This window comes from Canis aureus, chromosome X (genome assembly GCF_053574225.1).
Source record: "Canis aureus isolate CA01 chromosome X, VMU_Caureus_v.1.0, whole genome shotgun sequence".
Lineage (NCBI taxonomy): Eukaryota > Metazoa > Chordata > Mammalia > Carnivora > Canidae > Canis > Canis aureus.
Genome location: NC_135649.1, coordinates 30690364 through 30715261, shown reverse-complemented (window position 1 = coordinate 30715261; position 24898 = coordinate 30690364).

Here is a 24898-nt window from a genome sequence, read left to right as displayed (position 1 = left end):
TGTGCTGAATGTGAAAAATATCTCACATAAACATTTTCAAATTCTTGGGACGGCTGGGTGGCTCAGTGGTTTAGCATCTGACTTCAGTTTAGGACATGATCCCCGGGGTCCTGGCATCGAGTCCCACATTGGGCTCCCTGCGTGGAGCTTGCTTCTCCTCCGTCTTCCTAGTCTTTACCTCTGTCTCTCTCTGTGTCTCTCGTGAATAAACAATAAAATCTTTTTTAAAAATTTCAAATTCTGACGTAAAATATACCTTTTCTTGGTCCAGAAATAAACTGCAAGCCTCCATCTTCACCACCACAACAAAATTTTGGGGTGGATACCTTTAAGTCTGTTTTAATAGAATTAAAGGAGTTCTAAATAATATTAAGTAATACATTCATAAATTTCAATTTTATAGTTCATAATATTTTCAATTTATAAATAACACACAGTAATTTTACAAAATACAAATAAATGCAATAAAAGCAAATCAACTGATTGAACCACCCAGTCGCCTCTATAATTTAAAAATTTCTTAATAAACAAATATTATATGCTAATTGTAGAGGAAAAATGCATTTCAACAGAAGGAATCCAAGTAGAAATTAAGGTCAAATTAGGCAATGTTAATGTCTTGATGATATTCATTCTAGATTATTTTCTGTGCATGTGCCTGTGCAGAAATACACCTGAACACATTCTACAAAAGTGGCATCATCTCTCCCTGTTGTTTTTTGGACCATATCGTGTGAGATACAGATATGTTTATCTAGTTCTGATAAAAATATTTATATTTAAACATTTGATTTTCCATGGTGATTTCTTTAGGCTCAATCTCAGATGTAAAATTTATGGGTCAACTTGAATGGATATTTTCTTTTTAAGATTTTATTTATTTATTGGAGAGAGATATTGCCTGGAGCAGGAGTGGGGAGTACAGGGGGAGAGGGAGAAGCAGGCTCCCCACGGAACATAGAGCTTGAAGAAGGCCTCCATCCCAAGACCATGAGATAACTAGAGCTGCCAAAGTCAGACACATAATGGACTGAACCACCCAGGCGCCTCGTGAATGGATATTCTTAAGATACTGATTTTTCAAATAATTTTTCTGGTATAATTACTGAATTACATTCTCACTGGTAGTATATGAGCTCCAGTTTTTCTGTGTCTTTATCGAAACTGGATACTACTTTTTAAAAATTGAGGTAATGACTACTTTAAGATAATAGAACAGTATTTCATTAGTTTTTCTTCATATTTCATTATCGGTAGGTTGGAGTGAGTTACTGTGTGTGTGTGTATTACCTGTTTATGGTAGTGCAGATATAGATCTTTATGAATGAAACATCTATTTCTTGGGATGTTCTATGTGTAGATTGTACTTTTAGAAGGGGATAGAAAAGAGTAGTGAATGGATGTGAGTGGGCAGTGGGAATGTTCCTAGGTTAACACTAGAAAGTATAGCGTTAAATGGTTGCACAGTAATTGATTTATGATAGTGTAAATGTTGATATTAAAAATAGTTGTATCCCACTTTTATAAGTTTCTAATTGAATCTAATTATCATAGTGATTTGATTCCTACTCTCATCTAATCAAAGAGTATATTAAGAAGTTCAAAATATATTAATACTTGGAAGTTTTGGAGAGGAAATATTTTAATACAATCTTCAAACTTGTTTTGGTTGGTCTAAATATTAAAGCGATATGAGAAATTAAGAGGAGAAAATGAAAGAAAATTTTAATAATATATAAACTTACTATATATATCAGGGAGAGACCAATGAAAAATGAGTAACCGTCCTCAATTGACAATGACATTTCATTAAATATCACTTTCAGCTCAAGGCAAAAGATTTTGTGGGTGAGTAGTCAGAGGATTTTACGAGGAAAAGCACAATCAGAAAGGGTAAGCTTGTTATGCAGATTTATGTTTTGCCTAAAAACTGGTAAGAGTTTCCTGAAATGGGTTCATCCATCCTCTTTCAGGGACAGTGAGTTAGGCATCCTTACTAAAGGAGATTTCCCTCATGAATGTAATGTAATCTTTTACAAAGGTAAATTCTCAGTCTTGTGCCCGTAGTTTCTTAAAAATAAATAGCTTAAAAATAAATAATCAGTATGCTGGAGGTCTATCTTGGGTGACTATACTTGCTTCCTATGGAATATTTGCATTCTTCCTTTTTCTCTCCTTATACATTATTTTTATTTACTTCCTACAATATTTTTTTCTTAATTTATGTGACTTTGTGTTTTAAAAAGTATGTTGGTCATCCAATATATTTTTCTGGTAAAATAAAGAAATTCTGGGGTCGCCTGGGTGGCTCAGTGGTTGAGTGCCTGCCTTTGGCTTTGGGCATGATACTGAGGTCCTGGAATCAAGTCCTACATCAGGCTCCCTGCATGGAGCCTGCTTCTCCCTCTGCCTGTGTCTCTGCCTCTCTCTCTGTGTCTCTCATGAGTAAATAAATAAAATCTTTAAAAAGAAAATTCTGTTTTTTCTGTATGTTTATAATGAGCACAGTCTTGAAATTTTTCTACTGGAGTGAGCTATCTTTAAAAATTTTAGTACACAAGTGATCAAAACAACTGAAGTGTATCAACATTTTAACTGATGATTAAAAAATCAAATGTTATTCAAAATGCATCTCCTATCAAAATGATTCAAACTGTTTTTGCAATTTGTTTTTAAAATTTGTAGATGATATGTGTTCTTAATGGAAAGAAAGGTTTTACCATTTTTACCTTTTTAAAAAATGAAGCATAGATGTCATTCAGCATTGTCTTAGTTTGAGGCATATAGCATACTGATTTGAGAATTCTGTATTTTATGCAGTGCTCCCCATGTTCACTATACAGTACTATTACAATATTATTGACCTAATTTCCTATGCTATGCTTTTCATACACATGAGTTACTTACTGTGATTTAAAATTTTTTCTCTGAAAAAAAAATCTTTTCTCTGATATTTAGAATATGTAAGCACAGGGAAACTTTTCATACAATTAGATGTAATTGGAAAAAAATTTGTTATAGTGATGGCTCTTAATGCTTTGCACTTGTTTTGAGTTATATGCCAAAAATCACATACTAATTTTTCATTGAAAATTATTTTTAATGATTTGTCAGCTGACAATTCAATTAGATTTCCTTCAATTTTGTTAAAAGCAAAGAATTAGAAATTACCTAAATTACACAACGTTATTACTCAACCATTAGTCATTCATTTTATCAACGTCATTAACATAATTTGAAATTGTCTCTTTGTTTGGCAAACCTTAGATTTTTCCATCCTGTGGCAATGCACTATATAGTAAAATTACTGATGCCTAAAAGATTTGCTGCCTTTTTTTTTTTTCTTTTGGTGACGTGGACAAATAGGGCTATGATGAAAAGCTGGGAAAAGAGGATCTGCAGATTGCAAATATGCTCAGGTAAATAACTATCAGGCAAAAAAAAAAAATAACTATCAGGCAAGAATTTATAGAAAAGTTGCAAATCTGAAATTATTTTAAATACCTCCATTTTTGCACAGACCCTTTCAGAAGTTTTTCATATACCCCTAAGGGTATCCGTGCCATGGTTTAAATTTGTAACACCATTGTTTGATCTACCTATCTTCTTACCCTCAATAAAATTATAATGTCCATGATAACACAGAATGTATGTTTATATCTTTCCATTTGGCATTAGTTTGCACACACAATTAGTGTTCCGTCCAAGTATCGCATTAATCTGAATTGGCTCATGGGGTTTTTCTTTTTATATATGGGGAACTGAGCTGTGAATACGCATGGTGAAGGAGCAAGTAAGTGGAGGCAGTTCAGAGTTCAGTTGTAGAACATGAGGCCAACAAAAACAGAACAATAGAGTATGATCAACCAAAATCATTTTCTGGATCAGTTTCATGGTTAAACATCTACTAATATCACAGGAAAATCAATAGTAATTTTAGGTACGAGATAATTTTTTGAGCGGACTAGAAGGTTTTGAGTCAACATTCTGTCAATTCTGAATTCTATTCATATTTCAGCAGCCATGTTTTGCCTTTTCTGTAAATCTTTCCCGACTTTTTTTTCTTTGAGTTTTCTGAACAACTGGAGCATTTAAACCTGTGTCATATGACTTAGAAATTAATTATAAGCTATATTGTATTTCTTTAAGGTATGTACAGAGTTTGTCTAGTGTCCTCAAACAAAGACTATGATTTATTGCATGTGATAAATAACTTGTAAATATTTGAAGTTTTTTTTTTTAATTTTTTAAATTTTTATTTATTTATGATAGTCACAGAGAGAGAGAGAGAGGCAGAGACACAGGCAGAGGGAGAAGCAGGCTCCATGCACCGGGAGCCCGATGTGGGATTCGATCCCGGGTCTCCAGGATCGCGCCCTGGGCCAACGGCAGGCGCCAAACTGCTGCGCCACCCAGGGATCCCTAAATATTTGAAGTTTGAACATAAGTTCTCCTAAATGTATAATATAATGTGACTGAAATGTCCGAAAAAAATTTATATTTGGAAATACTGTCCTAAGTTATAAATATGATTGAGAATGCGACAAATCAACATCTCTCCCCACTTTTTCACTTTGTATTATCTTTAAATTTCTTTAGAAATGATTTATTTTGTCATGAGTTAAATGGAATGTATTCTATTGTTTATAAGAGGGATTAACACTAGCCTTAATTACGCATTTAGGAACTAATTACCTTCACAGATCGAGGTCCGCTGCAGATTTTGGTTATTGTAGCTGAGGATCCATCTGACTGTTGGGACTATTAAAATTTCTGTTATAAAGACTTATGTTCTTTTTTTTTTTTAATAAAACTTCAATTCTGTTATAAGAGTTAATAACTTAGAATCCGTTTCCTTCCATTGTTTCTTTCAAATGTAATTATTTCTACTTATTAGTAATGCAACATTTTCCCACATTCTATCTTCTTACTTGTGACTGAGGCATCTCATAGTGTTACAACATTGCAGGGAATTGATTGAACTTTGAACTTATTCAAGATTCTTGAGATCAAGCTTCTATATAAACATTTTCTGACAAGCATTTTTCTTTTTTGTTACTGCATTGTTTCACAATATGTTGGGTTTGAATTTTAAAAGTTAATTGATTTTTCTTATGCACCTGGGTGGCTCACTTGGTTAAGTGGCCACCTCTTAGATTTGATTTTGGAATCAGGTCATGATCTCTGGTCCTGGTATTGAGCCCTGCTTTGGGCTCTGTGCTAGGGGTGGAGCCTTCTTGGGATTTTCTTCCTTTCCGTCTACCCCTCCCCCCACTTGCATGCACTCTTTTTCTCTCCCCAAAATATATGTCTTTTTTTAAAAAAAACTTAATTGAATTTTCTTTAACTTGGATTTTATGGTTACCTTGTATTTTCTGGAGACTACTCAAAGACAAACTGAAGTTTATTATTATTTTTTTTAAAGATTTATTTATTCATGAGCGACGGGAGAGAGAGGCAGAGAGTTGGGCAGAGGGAGAAGCAGGCTCCTTGCAGGGAGGCTGATGCGGGACCTGATCCCGGATCCCAGGGTCATGACTTGAGCCTAAGGCAGGCGCCCAACCTGCTGAGCCACCCATGTGTCCCCAACCTGAAGTTTACAACAGTGTTTTTAGGAGGTGTGAGAATGGAGATTGATTTGCTTATGATCCTGACTTTGAAAATTATTGCTCTGGGAACGCCTGGGTGGCTCAGCTGTTGAGCATCTGCCTTTGGCTCAGGACGTGTTCCAGGTAGAGGCAGATCGAGTCCTACATTGGGCTTCCTGCATGGAACCTGCCTCTCCCTCTGTCTGTGTCTCTGCCTCTCTCTGTGTGTCTTTCATATAGAAATAAATAAAATTAAAAAAAAAGAAAATTATTGCTTTGATTTGTAAACTTCCCGAGATAATCTGTTTCTCATAGATCTAGCATCATCTAACATAGTACAGGCATTGGACAAAGGTTTTTGACTGATTGAATTAAAAGTGCAATGACGGTGTAGTACTAGAATCCATCATACAATATCTTATGAATTGATAATAGAGAATAGGCAGGTATTAGTAATGGTACTTTTTTTTTTTAATTTTTATTTACTTATGAGAGTCACACAAAAAGAGAGAGAGAGAGAGAGAGAGAGAGGCAGAGACACAAGCAGAGGGAGAAGCAGTCTCCATGCACCGGGAGCCCGACGTGGGACTCGATCCCGGGTCTCCAGGATCGCGCCCTGAGCCAAAGGCAGGTGCTAAACCGCTGCGCCACCCAGGGATCCCAGTAATGGTACTTTTGAACTAGGTTTTAAATTACAAAATACCCATGACATGCTCTTTAGTAAACAAAGAAGATTAAAAACATGATCTTTAAAAAAATGACCTTTTTAGTGAAATTAGATAAATGTATGTGTATATACATATATGTATGTGTGGATTTACACAGTTCAAATTACCAGGTTATTGCTTTAGATGGGTTAAAGTAGTTTCATTCTTTAATGACTAAATCCAGGTGAAAAACTAACACTGAATTTGGATGTTCCCTGGATTCAACTGACTAATGTCTTTTTTTTATTTGAGGAAATCTTTCTGTTTGAGAGATCAATTTCATGTCTTACAAAGAAATGTATCTTTCACAATATTATTGAGAATTCCTTGGTCATATGTTCTCATGTTCACTTCTGCCACTGTTTTCCTTTTTTGACTGAAATTCCCCTCTTAGTGACATTTCACCATCATGGACATCTTAATGCTGTGCTCACCTAAATGTCAAACTTAGGCGTATTCAAACACATATACTCACACCCTTTTTGAATGAGTTGCAGACTGTTTGAAAGTTTTCATTTACTGAACAGTAAGTTTTCTTTGTTGCAATGGTAATAACTTAGATTTGAATATCAAGTTTCCTTCTTTCTAGAAGTCTATACCACAGTCTGCTGTTATCTCACCTTGCATATTATTTCTCAGGTACAATCCTTCTGTCTTCTTGCTTAATCCCTCAGTCTCTTGACTTGTCCATGATCATGTTGTATCAATCTGCTTTGATTTATCTTAACATGACCCACACTTAAGAAAAAGAAAACTAACGCCATTTTCCTTACCCTACTATGGAGAATAATAAATAAGTTTGTTTTCTATTAGCTTATGGATGTCTTTATATATTCAAAGACTCATTAATGTATTCTGCTAAACAGAATGTCGTTTACTAGGGTGTTCACCTACCTTGGAACTGGTGAGGCTCTGACATTGACTTCCCTTATTCTTTCTCTACCAATCTCCCGAAATTCACGAGTGTCACAGATAAGGAAAGATAGAAATTAGGTAGTGGCTCAAATTAGTTTCCTGAAAACAATATATTGATACAATAAATACAGAAGGCTAATTTCATTCATTTTATGTGAATATATCTTCATTTATTTCTTGAAAAACAGCCTTAACTTCGTTTTCCAGGCACTTTGCTCTCCCTCATAGTTTTCACTTACAATTACTATTGTTGCTGTTATTAATATAATGCAGCAATTAAAAGGATAAGATAGTGATTAAGTGTCTATCTATTTAACCTGTTCTTGAGAATCATGGCTTTGGTGTGCTTTCTCTGTTTTATGAATATACGCACTACAACAAACCTGAAGTAGTAAGATAGGATGCTATTTTCAAATCTGTTATCAATTAAGTTATCATTTGATAGAATCATGACATAGTATAGTACCAGATTACAATAGCTTGCATACTTTATTCTTTTTAGTACTAAGAAATTAATTCAATTTCCAGGTGATTCCCCCAGGCTGACTATGCATTTTCAGACTTTCTATTTACTACTGAAAAATCCTGAATGAATGCTTACCCTTTTTCATAAGTCTAACTTCCTGTAACCATCAGTTAGCAGCCACTTATGGTAGACTGGTATTGGCGCTTTCTCATTCTTAGAGCGTTGACAGTCATTAATCTCCTATCCTCTATTTTATTGTTAAAAGGAAAATTGATAGATTAAGCATGTGTATTGAGTTGCTGCTAGTATCTCTGACAACTTAAACCACCTCTTACTTTAATTACCTAATACTTTTCTCTTTGCTACCTAGACACTTCTTTTTTTAAAAGATTTTATTCATTTATTCATGAGAGACACAGAGAGAGAGAGAGAGAGAGGCAGAGACACAGGCAGAGTGAGAAGCAGGCTCCCTGCAGGGAGCCCGATGTGGGACTTGACCCCAGGCCCCAGGATCACGACGTGAGCCAAAGGCTGATGTTCAACCACTAAGCCACCCAGGCATTCCTAGACACATTTTCTTGATTCATCTTTTCCTCCTATTGATATTTTTGGGTATTCCTTACTGACATTTTGCTTTCTAGCTTCCTGTGGGTAGCTGTATGTCCAGCTCTGAATTTTGAGTTTTTTTAAAAAGCTCACTGATGCTCATAACTTTAAATATCATTTCTATATGAATGCTTTCCAGATACATTATCATGGCTCTCACTACTGTGTCTTCCCTTTCTTATTTCCAAATGCTTGTTTTCTGTTTCTCATTTCTCCAATCTCACTGTGAATCTACTGGAGATAAATTAGATTATTCTTTCATAATATTCATTTAGGACATGATTACATTCTGTCCACCCTATTCGGTATTCCCTGCTATGTTTCCAATTTAGGACCAGCCACCTATCTTGATTATTATGAAATCTTGTAATTGGTTTCTCTGAATGCTGTGCCTCCACCAATCTAGCAAAATCCCAGTTCTCTTTATATACCATTTTGCCTATCAGTCCAGGCTTTTTATCCTTTAAGAATCATACCTGAAGAGTAAAAAAGAGCCACAGGGTGAATTGAGATGTCTAGTTATGGCTAGTTATGGCTTTCTGTGTATTAGCTGCTATGTTTTTTTCCATATGTGAGAATACTTGAGGAGAAATTGTGGTTTAGTTTTCTGTTTGACCTTGATTTTTTAATAAAATTGGTTATTAAGATATTAAGCCTTCTTCATATATTTTTAAAGATTTATTTATTTATTGAGAGATAGACAGAGACGAGGGTGGAGGGACAGATGGAGTGGGAGACAGAATCCCAAGCAGATTCCATGCTGCTCACAGAGCCTGGCTCAGGGCTTGTTTGACAACCCATGAGATCTCCATCTGAGATGAAAACAAGAGCCTGACTCTCAACAGATTGAGCTACACACTTGACCCACTCGTTATTATATTTTTAAAGCAATAAGTACTTAGATAGAAGTTATCTTTCTCAATAAGCTTTACCGTTTCTCCCTTTTTGTCACCATTGAATCCAACATTGTCTTATTTCTCTAGTTTAAGTAGAAAACAGTTTCATGAATAATTTTGGAATGTTTGACAGGGCCAGAAATGTTTCATAGGTATAAACATACATTTATTTCTTACTTTTGCAGTTAGAAGCTTCATGCTGGCTAATTAGGTGAATTTTGAAAAGTCCATAGCTTCCTCATACAATTTTTCTGGGAAATGATGTATTTAATCAAGGCAATTTACACTAATAACTGTCATGATCAAACTTCAGTGCTTGAACACAATAAAAATTTATATCTTATTCATGAGGAGTGAGATGTAGAAATTTTAGTTTTCGTGAGTCTCATCTATGTCTCTCTATTAATGATAACTTACTTTCTTCATTCATTTGCAATGCCATAATAGAACACCATAGACTGTGTTACTTATAAACAAGTTTATTTCTTATATTTCTGGAGGTTGGAAATTGGTGATTAGAGTGCCCAAATGTTAGGATTCTTGTGAGAATCTCTTCCCCGTTGAGGACGACTAATCTACCATATTCTCACATGGTCTAGGAAAGAAGAGAACTCTTGGAGATCTTTTTTTATAAGATCATTAATTGGGACGTCTGGGTGGCTCAATGGTTGAGGGGCTGCCTTCGGCTTAGGGCATGAACCCGGGGTCCCAGGATCCAGTCCCACGTCGGGCTCCCTGCATGAAGCCTGCTTCTCCTGTTTCTGCCTCTCTCTCTGCGTCTCTCTGTGTCTGTCATAAATAAATAAATAAAATGTTTTTAAATAAATAATGTCCTTAATCCCATTCCTAAGAGCATCACATTCAGAGCTAGTCACCTTCTAAAGGAACTGCTCGTAATACCACTACATTATGGTATAAGACTTTAGTATGGATTTTGGGAGCCAGAGCCATCCACTAGCTCACCATTCCCAGAGCCTTAGTGTATTCAGCTGGATCCTGTACATTTTTCCATCAATGAACATAATGAAAGAACTTGGAGAATCATAGAGAATATGTTAAGAAACAGGCCTTCGGCATGTTCTATATTATTTTTACCTACTTTTTAATGGCAAGCCATAGTCAAATGGCTCCACTTAGATTCAGAATGTTTGGAATTTTTGCTACAAATGTTAATCTGTCTTCCCAATATAAATTCTCACTTTGGTTTCTGATTCATTTGTCTAGTTACCTAATCATCATAACAAGGAAGGTTTTTGTTTGTTTGTTTTGGTGTTTTTTATTTTTTTATTTTATTTTATTTTATTTTATTTTATTTTATTTTTCTATGTTGTCAGTTTCACACAAGTATCTTTTTTTTTTTTTTTTTTTTTTCACACAAGTATCTTAACATTGAATAACCAAATTGCCCTGATCTAGGTACACAGATCTGTTGTGGTACTCCTAGTGATGGCAGTGGCAGAGATGATTGTGGACTTGATGGCAAGTGTTTTCTATGTTAACCTCAAAGGACACGTGAACTACTGATAAAAAAATATGGCTAGAGTAAAATATTATTTGATTGTTTTTAAAATAGTTTGAGGGGATCCCTGGGTGGCGCAGCGGTTTGGCGCCTGCCTTTGGCCCAGGGCGATCCTGGAGACCCGGGATCGAATCCCACGTCGGGCTCCCGGTGCATGGAGCCTGCTTCTCCCTCAGCCTGTGTCTCTGCCTCTCCTTCTCTCTCTCTTTGTGTGACTATCATAAATAAATAAAAATTAAAAAAAAATAAAAAAAATAAAATAGTTTGAGCATGTATTTACTATATTTATGTGTGTCAAATATGAATAAAGTTTATTATTCATAAGTTCTAGTACACATAGCATAATATTCACCTTTTTAACGTGTATCATTCAGTGATGTTTAGTATAATCACAAAGTTGTGCAACCACATCCACTCTCTTAGTCCAGAACATTTCATCATCCCTGAAATGAAATTTTCTACCCATTACCAGTCTCCCTCATTCACCTTTCCCCCATGTGGCTGGCAGGGATTTATTTAAATATATAGATCAATTTTGGAATATTGCTATCTTATCAATATTAATCTTCCATTCCCTGAACACTGTATCTTTTTATTTGTTTAGGTCTTCCTTAATGTCTTTTTACCATGTTTTGTAATTTTCTCTGTAAATATCTTCCTCTTCTTTTGTTAATTTTTCCTTTTAGGGATGCCTGGAGCACTCTGTCAGTTAAGTGTCTGCCTTTGGCTCAGGTCTTGATCTTAAGGTCCTTGTATACACCCCAGAGTCCACCCGCCTGCATAGCAGGGAGCCTGATTCTCCATCTCCCTCTGCCACTGACCTTGCTTATGCCTGCTCTCTCTCAATAAGTAAATTCTTTATTTTTTTCTCTATTTTATTCCTTTTTATAATATTGAAAGTGCAATTGTTTCCTTAATTTTCTTTTCATAGTGTTCATTGCTAGTGTATATAAATGAAATTGTTTTAGATTGCTATTATATCCTGCATCTTTGCTGAAATCATTTAATACTGTTTCTAATAGTTTTCAGATTCCCTACGATTTTCTGTTTAAAAGATGATGTCATTTGCAAATACAGATAGTTTCATTTCTTCTTTTTCAATTTGGATGCCTTTTAGTTTACTTCTTTTCCGTACATAATTTCCCTGGTAATTAGGATCTCTTCTACAATGTTGAATAGAAGAAGCAAAAGTGTATATCCTTATCTTGTGTCTGTTATTGTCAGGAAAACTGTTATCCTTTATTTTGATTACTCTTTTTTTTTAATAGATACCCTTTATCAGAGGGAGAAAATTCCTTCTACCCTGAGTAGAAGTTTTTTGAGTGTTTTGGAACTGTGAAATGGTGTTGTATTTTGTATAATTCTTTTTTTTTTCATCTCTGGAAATATCATGTGTATTTTTTCCTTTATTCCATTAATACAGCTTAATGCATTGATTAATTTTGTATGTTGATACAGTCTTGTAGTCTTAGGTCAGTCCCATTTGGATAGGGAGTATTATCCTTTTACTAAACTATGGGATTAGGTTTGCTGATACATTGATGAGGATTTTCTTATCTTTTTTCGAAGGAGTTTTGGTCATTAATTTTTTTCTTATTATTTCTTTATCTCAGATTTTTATTACACTAATACAGTCCTCACAGGTGAATTGGGAAATGTATGCTTTCTCATTTGGAAATATTTGTGAAGAATGACTGTGACTAATTCTTTAAATATTTATTGAATTCACCAGGTCAGTCATCTGGTCTTAGAATTTACATTGTGGGATGCTTTTCAGTTACATATTCAATTTTTTTTTTTATTTCTAGATTTGTGAAGATTTTCTATTTCTTTTTGAGTAAGTTTAAGCCATTGTTGCCCTTTGGGCAATCCATCAATTTTATACAGGTTATATAATTTGTTACTGTAAAATTGCTCATAGTACTTTTTTAATATATTTTTTCTTTTTTTAGATAGGTAATACTGTCTCATTTCATTTCTCAATTTTGGAATTTGAGTCTTCATTTTCTCGTTTAGCTAAAGGTTGGTTAATATTTTTAATTTTTTTCAAATATCAACTTATTTATTTCACTAATCTCCACTCTAATTTCTATCATTTCTTTTTTGTTGTAGTTTTGAATATAGTATGCTTTTATTTTCCTACTTGTTTATGTTGCAAGGTTATTTTCTTTTTTAATATAGATGATTTTGTTTTATCATCCATACATGGGACAACTTCCATTATCAACACTTGCTAGGTCATAAAATAATTTGTACCCTTCTGTTGTGATTTTCATTAAATGTCTGTTAGTGTTAGTTTCTTGATAGTGTTGTTCAATTTTTCCATTTTCTTATTCTTTCACTTAGTTGTATACAGTATTAAAGAGTTGTATCTAAGTCTCCAGTCATTACTGTTTTTGTCTCTTAAAAATCAAATAATTTGTAAATGTGTTTTTTTTTTCATTAACATTAAATTTTAAAATACACATTAAGTGGAAAGGGCCAGGAAAATAAATTCCAAAAAAATGAAGAAAAAGAATCCTATATTTTTGAAATAAAACTGAATATAATTTTAAAAAACTGTTGGTATCTTTGTTTTTATTGTGTTGATTTATATATATTATGCATAAAATATATATTTATAACCTCAATCCAGACATCCACAGTGACCTGCAAAACCCTCTTGCCCAACAAATTGGTATTGTTGATTTGTGTATTTCCCTCTTCAATTTTATCAATTTTTGCATCATGCATTTTTGAAATTTCTTGTTAGGTGAATTAGGCTTCTAATTTTTTGATCCTTTTTAAGACTTATATTTTTTATATATTCATTATGTATTGACACTTATTATTTTTTAATTCATTGTTTACTCTTTTTTGCATCAAATCTGACATTTACAAAGCCATACTTTTTATTTTATTTATTGTGTTTTATTTATTTTTTATTTTTTTTTAAAGATTTATTTATTTATTTATCATAGACAGAGAGAGAGAGAGGCAGAGACACAGGAGGAGGGAGAAGCAGGCTCCATGCCGGGAGCCTGACGTGGGACTCGATCCCGGGACTCCAGGATCGCGCCCTGGGCCAAAGGCAGGTGCTAAACCGCTGAGCCACCCAGGGATCCCCTGTGTTTTATTTTTTATGTAACCTCTCCGTCCATCCTGGAGGTTTATCTCATGACTCCAAGATTACTAGTCAGTCACAGGCTTTACCAGCTGAGCCCCTTGACACTTTTATTCTTAAAAAATATTCTTTATCACTAGTAACAGTTTTGTTTCGGCCTTAATATCTATTCAGTTTCATATTAGTATTAGCTACTCAAGACGAAGTTTGGTTACTGTTTTCATAGTGTATCGGTTTCTGTAGTTTATACTTAACATGTTTGTGTCTCTGAATCTACTTTTTAAAAATTTATTTAGTTATTTGAGAGAAAGAGAGTTGGGAAAAAGCATGGGAGCTGTAGGAAGTTCAGGGGGAAAGGGAGAGAAAATCCTCAAGCCTACTCGCCAGTGAGTATGGAGCTGGATATTGGGCTCTATCCCAGGACCCTGAAAGCAGGACCTTAGCTAAAATAAGAATTGGCCGCTTAACCAGCTGAGCCATTGGGGCACTCTGAATCTACATTGTTTTTAATTCACTTATACGGTTAATGTAATTACTGATATAGTAGAAATTATATCTGCTGATTTCTTCTTTTTTTTTTTATATGTGTTCTCCTTTTTTATTCTCTATCATTCCTTTACTGCGTCTTTGGTTAAATAGATACTTTCTAATATACCATTTTAATTTATTTTAGTTAAAGTCATCCAGAGATTTATTATAATGACTTTACTCATAATATTATGGAATTTGCCGTGTCCCAAGTTGTTACGGTAATTGAATTGGCAATGTAGAGACCTCAAAAATCCCATTGTGAGTTTACAGTCCAAAGGTCAAGAAACATTAGACCCAGGAAGGTTTAATGTTTCATTCGGAGTCTAAAATGTGTCATGTAGGATGAATTGTCTCTTACTCAAGAGAGTATCAGTCCTTAAGTTTTATTTATGCTTTCACCTGGTTGGATGAGGCCAACCCATATTAAGTAGGTAAATCTACTTTATATAGTCTAATTTAAATGCTAATCTCCTCAAGAAATACCCTCATTAACATAAAACCCCAAAATAATTTTTTAAAAAGATTTTATTTATTTATTCATGAGAGAGAAAGAGACAGAGAGAGAGAGAGAGAGAGAGAGAGGCAGAGACACAGGCAGAGGGAGAAGCAGGCTCCATGCAAGGAGCCTGATGTGGGACTCGATCCTGGGTCTGCAGGATCAGGCTCTAGACTGAAGGCGGCGCTAAACCGCTGAGCCACCCGGGCTGTCCCCAAAATAATGTTTGAACAAATAATCTGAGCACTGTGTGGCCCACTGAAGTTGAACATAAAATTAACCATCACATCATTTGTCATTTATTTTTCTGTGTTTTTTAGTTATTTTCTTAGTGGTCTCTGGGTTCACAAGTATCATAATTTATAATAATCTATTTCAGATGACAGTAATGGTACAATATTAATTGTATAGAATGCTTCAGGTTAATAGATTTCCAATTTTTCCCCACTTTATTTTATTGTCATACAAATTACTATATTAAATACTTTGTATGCTCACAAACACAGATGTATAATTACTACTTTAATTTGTTTTCTTTCAAATTATACGGATGATAATAGTAATAAGCTAAAAACTGCATTTATAAAGTCTCATCTCATATTTACCTATGTAGAGGCATATGCTGGTTTTTTTTCTACTTTGAAGATGTATTTTGTTCAAGTTTTAATGTTTGTGGCAAGCATATGTTGAGCAAGTCTATTGGCACAATTTTCCAACACCATTAGCAGTGTATTTTTTGTCACAGTTAGTGCATTTTGAAATATTTTAATCTATTTCATTATTATATTTGTTATGGTGACCTGTAATCTGTGGTAACAACTTTCTGAAAGCTCAGATTATGGTTAGCACCTTTCTAAGTAAATTAAAATTATTGTTGTTATATTTAGTAGTAAATTAATTTTTATTTATTTATTTATTTATTATTTATTTATTTATTTTTTAAATTTTTTTTAATTTTTTATTTTTTATGATAGCCACACAGAAAGAGAGAGAGAAAGAGAGGCAGAGACATAGGCAGAGGGAGAAGCAGGCTCCATGCACCGGGAGCCCGACGTGGGATTCGATCCCGGGTCTCCAGGATCGCGCCCTGGGCCAAAGGCAGGCGCCAAACCGCTGCGCCACCCAGGGATCCCAATTTTTTTTTAATTTAACGATTTTATTAGTTTTTGGGAGAGAGAGAGCCTGAACAGCAGGATGGGACAGAGGCAGAGGGAGAAGCAGACTCCTTGTTTTGTAGGGAACCTGTCTTGGGGCTTTATCCCAGGACTCTGAGATCATGACTTGAGTCAGTGGCAACTGACTGAGCCACTTAGGCACTTCTAGTAGTAAATTATTTTTCAATCAAAGAATGTACAATGGACATTTGATCAACACTGTGTTTAGGGTCACTGACCTCCTGCAAATTAAAAAACCCATGTATAGGGATCCTGGGTGGTTCAGTTGGTTAATTGGCTGCCTTCAGCTCAGGTTATGATTGCTTCTCCCTCTCTCTCTGCCATTCCCCCACTTGTGCTGTCTAGCTCTATTTCTCTGTGTAATAAATAAGTAAAATCATTTAATAATAATAAGTAAAAACCCATATATAACTTTTGACTCCCCAAATATACAATATAAATTGATATATATACACATAGTATTTATTAGAAGTCTTTTACATTAATAATTAACACATATTTTTTATGATATATGTTTAATATACTGTATTCTTTGTATAAAGTAAGTTATAGAAAAGAAAATATTATTAGGAAAATAATGCTAAATATTTACATTACTGTATTTATTGAAAATCATCTTCATAGTAGTAGGAACAAGCATTTTGAATTCACATTGTTCATGGCTGTATCCATATTTTGTATATTTAGATGTAATACTATTGCATTCTTAATAGAGTATGGTGAAGTTTGGAAATAGCTTTTATATGCACTGGGAAAAAATTCATTTGACTTGGTTTATAGTGATGCTAGCTAGCTTTATTGAGATCTTCTAGAATTAAACCACAAGATTTAAGAGGTATGCCTGTTTGTACCTTTACTATTGCTCTTAATTATTCATTTGCATTCAAATTACTGTCTAATGTCTACTTACTTCAGCCTGATGGACTCCTTTTAGTATTCTTTGTAGGGAAAGGCTCTTAGTGGCAAGTTGTTTTATTTGCAAATATTTTATTTTTCTTCATTGCTTTAGGATAGTTTTATTGCATACAAATTGTGGTGCTAATTTTTTTTCCTCTAAAACTTTGTAACTGTCATATCCTTACATTCTGGTCCTTATGATTTCTGATGATAAATCTAATGGAGTATCCCTTGCAGATGATGAGTCACTCTTTTCATGCTGATTTCAAGATTGTCTATTCTTCCTTCATCAGTTTGATTGTAATGTGTGACTGTGAGGATGTGTTTCAATTCATTCTACTTGTATTTTGTTGAGCTTCTTAGATTGCTAAATGTATGTATTTTATCAAATTCAGAATGATTCCAGTTATCTTTTCTCCAAATATACATTTTTTCTCCAATTGTCTTGTTCTACCCGCCCTGTGTCTCCAGTTGTAGCTATTTTTGAATGCTTGTTTTTGCCATGTGTTTCTTAAGCTATTCAGGATGGTTTTGGTGGGTGAGGGAGGCCTGGGTGGCTCAGTGGAGTGGTTTCCTTTGGTTTTGGTTGTGATCTCAGGGTCCTGGGAGCCTCTTGTCAGGCTCCCTGATCAGCGGGGAGCCTGCTTCTCCCTCTCCTACTACACCTCCCAACTCCCTCTCCTGTGCTGTGTTTTTCAAATAAATAAAACATTAAAAAAAATAGGTTTTCTTTTTTTGTAAGATACAGTGATCTCTAGTGACCTATCTTCAAATTCACCTTTTCTTTTTCTTCCCTGCTGAATTCTGTTGTCAAGAACTTGTAGGGATTTTTCAGTTGTTATTGCTCATTTCAACTCCAGAATTTCTTTTTGAGTCTATGGAAAATTATAATGTGCATATTTTATTGATATTCTCTGTTTGGTGAGACAAAAGTTTCATATTTTTCATTATTTCTTTAATTATGCTTTCCAATAGTTCTTACAATTAATTTAAAGTAGCTGATTTAGTGTTTGCCTAGTAATCCTGATGTCTTGTCTTCTTCCTCAGGGACAGTTTCTCTTAATTTTTTTATACCCCGTACTATGTTACTCATTTACATATTAGTTTTATTGTTCTAAAGTGGAAATTTTATATAATTTAGCAAGTCTAGCGGTCACATTATTTTTTGTTTCCAAGGTTTGTTATTTTTGTTTGTTGTTGCTGTTTTTAGAATTTTCCTAGTTCTGTAATGTTTATTTTTCTTCTGTCTTCTTTCCCCCTTAGTTTTATTCAGCTAGCTTTGTTGTTAGCAAATTTCTTATATTCCTAACAATAAGTCCCCTATGGACATCTCTTTCCCTTGGGCTTCATTTTAAGCTTTGTGTTTAGCCTGTTTATATCAATTCTTATCCTCTGCCTGAGGCAGCAATAATGTCAAAACATTGCTCCTCATTATATTTTACAAATGATCTTAGGTAAAAGTTGTTTTCACTTGGGAAGGTGTGACTCAGTTCAAAGAAAGTGAAGCCTTGGAATGAGGTCTTCCAGGAACTGAGCAGATTGATTAAGTAATGATCATTCTCTTGTAATGAATTTGTGAATCAGCTCCCTTCAAGTTCTCAGTCAGTCATTTACCAAGCTACTTGTTTTCTTAGTGAAAGGTTTATTATTTTCAAGGTTAACACTCGTTTTGGGAAGGAGAGATGAGAACAGAGCAAGTGACAGTGCCAAAAATCTCCCCGTTATTACTGAGACTCAGACTTTTCGTTATGTTCCCTTGAATTGCTGCAAGTCTTTGTTATATTTCTGTATTTCCCAACAAATTTACTGTGACAATTCTGCCAGTGTTCTTTTTCATTTTAAGGTGATGATTTTGTTGGGTCCTTACTCTGCTATTCCCAGTAATAATCTGTCACTTTCTTTTTTCAAAAAAAATTATTTAAATTTAATTGACATATATTATAGTATTAGTTTCAGGGGTAAAGTTTAACGATTCATCAATTGCATTCAACACCCAGTGCTCATCACATCAAGTGCCCTCCTTAATGCCCATCACCCAGTTACCCCATCCCTCAACCCACCTCCCCTTCTATAACCCTTAGTTTGTTTCTATAGTTAAGAGCCTCTCATGATTTGTTTTTAAAAGATTTATATATGGTTCATAATCTTCTTGGGAAACAGAGAGGTTTTTTTGGTGGTGGGGGGAGAACAGAGTTTGCTATGAAAAAAGAGTATGAGTGGTCCACAGGCTCAAGTGTGAAAGCAGAGTTGTAAGGTAAGGATTATTTAGTCCAAAAGAATAAAGTCTGAAATGAGAAAAAAATTGAATTCTATAAAATCCTAAAAGGATGAGAGTGAGACATTACTTTATGAATTGTTTTCTTTTTAAGTGTGTATATTGTTAGTTTTTTTTTTTCCAAATGAACGGCGGAGAAATAAAAAACCGCAGAGCCAGGCAGTAGGTTCGAGAGTGCTTTAATGGGGAGTGCTCCCGGGCCAGGTTCCGTGACTCAGAGAGGTGGCCCTAGTCAAGGAAGTCGCCCTGGGGTTGGGGAGTGTGGGAGTTTTTAAGCCTTATTGGTTCCGGTCCGGATCTGGGTAGGTAGGTCCCTTGCCAAATTAGGCAAGGGAACACCCTGTCCCTAGTTGATTGGCTGGGGGTGGGGATAGTACAGACGACGGGGGGTGGTCCCTGGCTGGAAAGTCCTGGATGGAAAGTTTCGTTTCCCGTCTAGGCTTCGATTCACTGGAAATGATGTGGTGGTCATGGCAGCTTTGGCAGGAAGATCAGCCATTTTGACCCAATTTGAGATGTCTGCCATTTTGGGTGCCCCTGTCTCTCAGCCAGCCCAACATATAAATTTTTTTAAATATTGTATTTATTTATTCATGAAAGAGAGGCAGAGATATAGGCAGAGGGAGAGGCAGGCTTCCTGCAGGGACCCCGATGTGGTGCTCCATCCTGGAGTCCTTGCTCTGAGCCTAAGGCAAACGCTCAACCACTGAGCCACCCAGGCGTCCCGTGTATGTGTATATATATATATATTTTTTTTTTTTTGATAAAAAGTAAAAATGTAGAAAAATTAGAGTAGAACAGGGAAGTCTGATCAACCCGAGACTTTTAATTTTTTTAAAATATTTTTTGTTTTTATTTATTTATGATAGTCACAGAGAGAGAGAGAGGCAGAGACACAGGCAGAGGGAGAAGCAGGCTCCATGCACCGGGAGCCCGACGTGGGATTCGATCCTGGGTCTCCAGGATCACGCCCCGGGCCAAAGGCAGGCGCTAAACCGCTGAGCCACCTGGGCTGCCCCAATCTGAGACTCTTAAATTTCCTTGTTGTCTTCATAGAAATTTATCTTTCAACTGTTTTTTCATGAATTTTTACATTTGTAATTATGGGCACACACACTTATGGTTGGTTGTTCTTTATTATGCTTTTATTACGTGGTGAGTTTTTCATGTTACTCATGAGTTCGGTTTCATTCCTCACTTGGTAGTGTATACAGTAATATATTTATTCACTTTATTTATAGAGGCACATCTAGATTTCAAAATTTTCTACTGTAAATAACTACATATTGGATAGGTGGCTTGTGTTGTTTTTTTTCAGTGTAAAGTGATAAACTTTTTTTTAAACTGGTATGTTTAAACCATTGTTTTTTCCTGTTTCTATTTCTACTTGCTGCAAATGTCATATTTATACATATGTATTTACTTAGTTTATTCCATACACTTTAGTGTCCTGATTTCTGTACATAGGTAGTTTTCTTAGGAAAATCTATATGCATATTTTGTTAGATAGTATATTATGTATTGTACAGTGTGGTAAACACATTCATACACTGAAATTACATTATTTTGATGCAAGCAGTGGGTAGCATTTTCAGAAATATCTTTTATCAATGTGTATTTTCAAATGTATAATACACACTATAGTATAAATTATATATATATATAGTATAAATTTACTCGTAAAAATAAGAGTACCTGGATGTAATGAAAGTTGACCACTCTTTCAAAGTATGCAATATATATCTGCTTTCTGAGTGTATTATATGCAGCCCAATGAGGGGAATACATTCAGTCACTGAAATAACACTGTTGTGATGAAATGAGTGATGAGCACTCTAAGAAACATATTTTGTACATTTTTCTTTTTTACCTTATTTTAGAATGAGGTAGAAAATGGGAGTGGGGGATGGGCAGAGGGAAAGGGAGACTGCATTGAGCTTGGAGCTTTAATTGGGGCTCCATCCCAGGACCCTGAGATCATGACCTGAACTAAATGAATATTCAGTTGCTTTACTGAGTCAGCCACCCAGGTGCCCCTCTCTGTTGGACATTTTTTTTTCTAAAAGGTTCATCTGAATTATTTACTCATTTTGCAATCGGATTATTTATGTTTTACTACTGAGATATAGGAGTTCCTATAGCAGTGTTGGTACCATCCCATTCTGATATATATATATATTTTCTTCCATTCCCTGGGTTTCCTTTCTATTCTCCTGATCATTCTGTTTCTGGTGCAGACATTTTTTAGATAGATGGAGTCCCACTCGTGTTTTTTTTTTTTTTTTTTTTTTTGTTATTGTTGCTTGTGTTTTTTGTGTCATCTGGAAGGAATGATGCTTAAAACCAATGTCATGAAGCTTGCACCTATATTTTTTCTAGGACTTGTACCATTTCAGGTTTTATATTTAAGATTTTAGTTCAATTTGGGTCAATTTATGTGTATAGTATAAGATAAAGGTCCAGGTATATTCTTTTGCATGTGAATGACCAATTTTCTAGAAGATTTGTTGAGGGGACTTTCCTTCCTACATTGTACATTCTTGGCACCTTTATTAGTTATTTGTTTGTATGTGCTTGGGTTTATTTCTGGGCTCTTTATTCTGTTCCAGGGCCCTTTCACCACACTGCCAGCTGGGCTGCCCCTGAATGCGTGGGCAGGAAGGTGCCTTTCCTCAGAAGCCGCAGTGTTTATTGGGGTTCTGCCCTCTGCTCCCCTCAGGCCTGGATCTTTGTTGGAGTTAGGCAAGACTGGGGAGTTGTACTTGTGTGGGCTTAAGATGCAGCTACCTCAGTTGTGGGGGTCCTGCCCTTGGCAGGATGCTTTGGATTCATAGTGCGGGGGGCCTGGTGTAGGGTGAGATGAGTCTGCCCCATTATAGCCCCAGCAGCTGTGGGTTCCAGGTCAGCTTCTCATACTTCAGATGTTATGTTTGTAATATATGCCCTGTAGAAAAAAACTGTATATACTGTTTTAAATATGAGTATAATATTTTTGTTACTCTAGCTGTGTAATAAATTTTCAAATCAGGAAAGATGAGGCTTTTAGTTTTGTTCTTATATCTCAATAGTATTTTGGTTGAGTTTCTTTGTTTTCCATTTGGATTTTAAGATCAGTTTTGATGTTTTTATAGAAAGGACCAGGACGACTAGGTGGCTCAGCCGTTAAGCATCTGCCTTCAGCCCAGGGCATGATCCCTGGAGTTCCAGGATGGAGTCTCACATGGGGCTCTCCGTGTGGAGCCTGCTTCTCTCTCTATGTCTCTGCCTGGCTCTGTCTCTCATGAATAAACAAATAAATAAATAAATAAATAAATAAATAAATAAATAAATAAAATCTTTTAAAAAATAAAAAAAGAAAGGACCGCTGGAATTTTGAGAGTACAGCACTGAATCTGTACATTGCATTGGGAAATATGGATATTTTAACAATATTGAGTCTTCTATTTAATGAAGATGAGATTTCTGTTTTTGTCTGTTTTGTGTGTGTTCAATTTCTTTTACCTGTGTTTCAGAGCTTTCAGTGTACAGGTCTTTCACTTATTTAAGTTTATTTGTTGGAATTCTTTTCTTTTTGATGTATAAATCAAAAGCTTTTTGTTTTTTATTATAAATCAGGTCCTGGGATCCAGGCTTGCAATGGGCTTCCTGCAGGGAGCCTGATTCTCCCTCTGCCTATGTCTCTGCCTCTCTCTCTCTGTCTCTCATGAATAAGTAAATAAAATCCTAAAAGGAAAAAAGAGGTGCAGAAATTAATGAGATAAAAAAGATAAAAAAAGAAATTAATGAGATAGTGACGAGAAAAACAGTAGAAATGAGTAATAAATGAAAACCATAATTTTGAAAAATAATTTCCAAAATAGATAAACTAGTAGCTAATGTTATCCAAAATAAAAGTCTAGGATAATAAATATGGAAAAAGGTAATGCATGCAAGAAGCATTGAAAAGACAAATGTAAAGGAGTCACAGGTGATTACTTTTCAGTATTCTGTTTAATACATTTGGAAACATAGATAAAATGGATAATTTTCATAGGGAAATTGAGTTTACTAAACGATTCCATTTGCAGAAAAACCGAATCAATTGATTGAAGAAGAAAATGTATATGGTAACTTACATAGTTGATATAAATCTCCCCATAAAATTCAGTCCATACTTTAATGTTTTTTATATACTTCTGGACATATTATGCTTTTTACTTAAGTGTAGGGTTTTTGTCTTTGTGTAATTTTCTTTCCTTGTAAAGAAATTTAAATTCAGAATCAACATTTTGCTGTTTTCATAGAATGAATTGGAAATATCCCGCATTTTCTAATATCTGGACTATTTTTTTGTCCCATAATTATTTCATAATTTCTCAATAAGTGTTTAGATGAATTTCTCTGGTGAAACACTGTGTCTTAAAATTTTTTGCGGTATACGTTTTTAGGTATAGATTATCTCATAAATGGACTATTGAATTCACTTTTTAAATCAATTAATAAAATTCATTACTAGGAAAGATAAGGAAGAAAGCATAAAAATAGACGTAGAATCTTATTTTACCAAATTTAATAATCTGCAGACTGAATTCCAGAAATTAGTTAAGAGATTGGAATGCTTCTTTACCTGAAAGCAACATCCACACCATGATAGACACAGACCATATACAGACACATAGAAGCATAACTCCTCCTATTTGTAATTATATGCAATTTAGTTCATGGTTCCCTGTTTTTGATTAATTTTTTAATACATTAAATACCGAAATAAATTAACCCTAGCAGTAAGTTTCACAGAATTCTTTGCTCATCAGATTTCTTCTATTTCTTGGACTCTGTTTTTATTTCTCTATAATAAACTTACATAAATTACTATTTTCATTATTTTTAAAAATTTTATCTATTTATTCATGAGAGACAGAGACAGAAGGCAGAGACACAGGCAGAGGGAGAAGCACGCTCTAAGGGAGCCCAATGTGGAACTTGATCCCGGAACTCCAGGATCACGTCCTGGGCAGAAGGCAGACGCTCAACCGCTGAGCCACCCAGGTGTCCCTAAACTTACATAAATTATTAGTGTTTTCTGCTGCTAGTAAACTTTGATTGCTATATGTCTCTAAAATTATTTTGTGTTTAGAGGGAAAATTTAATTTTGAAACCTGTAATATACCCTTACATCTGTTACTTTAGGATGAGATTTCTCCTTTTGACATCAGATGGTTTCCTAAATTAGCTGATGCTTTAGATCTTAAATATAACAGAGTCTGGCATAAAATTATTATAATGCAGCCATTTTATGTAATTACAAGAATGATATTTGAAATATAAAAATAGGATTGTTTTTATGCAGAACATTTCGTAATCTTTGATAGGAAATCCTTACCCTAAATGCCAATAGCCAGGAATACATGTGCCCCCCCCCCCACAAATGCAGTGCATACTTCTGGTGTTAATCAGCATAAGAACACCTGATTTTAGTGCTGTTCCTCCTTTGATTAGACAACCTGTAACTCTAATCTTTCTTTCTTCCTTTCTTCTTCCTTTCTTCCTTTCCTTTCCTTTCCTTTCCTTTCCTTTCCTTTCCTTTCCTTTCCTTTCCTTTCCTTTCCTTTCCTTTCCTTTCCTTTCCTTTCCCTTTCCCTTTCCCTTTCCCTTTCCCTTTCCCTTTCCTTCCTTTCAGATTCTATGTATGTATGTATATGGGAGCAAGATAGAGCGAGCAGTAGTGCAGAGGGTATCGGGTGG